The sequence below is a fragment of the Prunus dulcis genome, chromosome 4, assembly GCF_902201215.1.
Source record: "Prunus dulcis chromosome 4, ALMONDv2, whole genome shotgun sequence".
NCBI classification, from domain to species: Eukaryota; Viridiplantae; Streptophyta; class Magnoliopsida; order Rosales; family Rosaceae; genus Prunus; species Prunus dulcis.
This window is the reverse complement of record NC_047653.1, coordinates 24,254,392-24,257,040: the sequence shown is the minus strand read 5'-3', so window position 1 is coordinate 24,257,040 and position 2,649 is coordinate 24,254,392.

Below are 2,649 nucleotides of genomic sequence, written 5' to 3'. Positions count from 1 at the left end.
TTTTATTCAAGCCCGTCGTACTCAGGATGAAATGGGCCATCACACCATGGCCCACGTGCCACCACACGAGCTGACAGCGCGTGGGTGTCTTGAGAAAATTTCTGACAGGACCCGAACCAAATTCCGCTTTGGAATTCAAGTCGGACCCTGTGCGTGTCCGACACTTGGCGAATGTCGGGCACAATTGACCTATTTGCCCTTCGAACTCTATTTTGACCTTGACTCCTCCCGAAAGTTCGGCAGAGTCTCCCCTGTAATTTGCTCAATCCCAAAATTTACGCCTGTCAAAACGAGCAATAATATCTACACAACCAACTGCCAGCATACTTATGATACAATACACAGTCCAGTTCTCAATCTAGGGCAAATATCAGAGCAATTCTAATAGTTTACAGATATGTTAATCCTTTTGCAAAATCAAACTTCTGTAAAACAAAAGAAAGACGTGGAAGGTGGAAAACTGGCCCAGTGGTGGATTTCCTGTGCACATCTACAGCTTGGAGGCGCAAAACATTCGAAAAATGTGAGTGGACAAAAATAATGGTTCAGAAAATAGCATTAGAAAATACTAACCCCCACTGTAAAAAAAAAAAAGTTAAGTAAACTGAATATCTAAACTACCTTTGAAGCATATTAAAATCAAGGCATTCACATATTGATGTACGCAGATGCAAAACATGTTCAATATCGAGAAAACTCGCATAAAATCACTGTAATCAAAACTCGCATAAACGCACTGAAATTAATTTAAAAACTACCACTTAGGTGTACCCTTTCTTTTTTCTTTTTTTTTTCCCGTCAATTCCTGATATCCGTCAATTCCCCTGGCAGGTCTCGGTGACACAAAGTCAACCCGAGCCGCAAACTGGCAGGATTCAGGGGACCGCAGTCAGCCTGATCCGCAATCCTGGCAGGTCTCAGTGACACAAAGTCAACCCGAGCCGCAATCCTGGCAGGTCTCGGTGACACAAAATCAACCCGAGCCGCCTGGCAGGTCTCGATGACACAAAGTCAACCCGAGCCGCAATCCTGGCAGGTCTCGGTGACACAAAATCAACCCGAGCCGCAATCCTGGCACTCAAAGTCCGGGCGTCCCCGAAACTCGTGAGGCAAATGTCAAGTGCACTGACAAAACTGAAGGTAACTGGATGTCTGTAGACATCGTCATATCCGAAGGCAACAGATACTGAAAGCAAGCTGTTTCTGTACTGGGTACCCACGGTGGTTTAAAAAAATATAAAAATTTCTGAGAAAATATAAAATTTCTGGAAGATCTGATGAATAACTGAATGCTTATTAAATCAAGAACTCTGCTGTCATCAGAAAATATAAGGTTTCTGAAAAAACCTGATAAATAACTGAATTTTTGTTAAATCTGGAACTATACTGCCACTTTATCTGATATAAATCTCAAACTCCGCTTTCTATGACTCTTTAGCATATTTAACTAAGCAGTACAAAAATAAAGATATTGGGCTTCACAAATCATGCTAGGAAAATTCACAATCAAATAATAATAATAATGAAATTCATTTGCATAAAATCATTTATAAAAGAAAAGTCCACTCACTCCTGGTCCGAGCTAACTAGACCTTCTGAAGGTCCTTCCTTTGGGTCTGCCTGGTCCCAGGTGCCTGGTTAAACCACCATGAATATTTAATTAATAAAACTGCTCGGTATAAGTTTTTAAGTAAAACTCTGACCCCCGGCTCCTAGAAATACGTGCACTAACTTAAAGTCTTTCTTATGCCAACTTTAGCATTTCAGATATTTAGAACTGTCTGAAAAGACTCGAGACTTCACTAAGCGATAAACTTCCATTTTGGACGATACGGAACCCCGTGGGGTCCACGACCTCCGATTACCAATCTGAGAATTCCTATAGGTTCCTCACATATAAATAACCATGTCCTGAAAGTCTGATCTGAAACTGACGATCGGATTGACCGCGATCGTGTAATCGTAAAATTTCTAAACCCTAGCCCCGAGGTTCGTGATTTCGGAGTATTCGGGACTCCGATTCACAATCCGTCGAATCCTACACAATTCTGAAATTACCTAGAACAACATATCTGAAATTGAGCGCGTTCTAACGGCTCAACAGTATTGAATCCGAAAATCGCACAATATGAAAAATCCGTTCGAGGCTCAAACGGTATCCAAATTGAGATCCGCAAAATCCTACGCGCTCGTGATAACCTCAGGATCGGAACAAGACACAGTGCCACTGCACTACCCTCACCCACGCGCCGCAGCACACGCGGGCAGCGATGGGTGTCCGAAGCGATTACACCTCGCCGGAAAAACTTAAAACCATGACTCCAAACTCCTACCCTAGATAAAACACCATATTTGGAACCAATTTTGTTCTTGAACCTACCCCAAAAACTGACCGAAAGTGGCCGATCACGGAGGTCGAAAATTGACCGAAACTTCAAGCTCAAAAATCAAATAGCTACACTGAGAATCGATCTATTCCTACCCAACAGGCAGCTAGAACAACTCGAGAGGTGGAAAATCCATACCTGGGTCGACGAAAATGGTGGCCGGAGGAGGGAGATCAGCGGCTGTGAAGTTTCGGTGAACACCGGTCGATTTTTCACGTTTTTCGGCCAGCGCCGGTCATGTCTCATGCGGGGAATGGTCGGG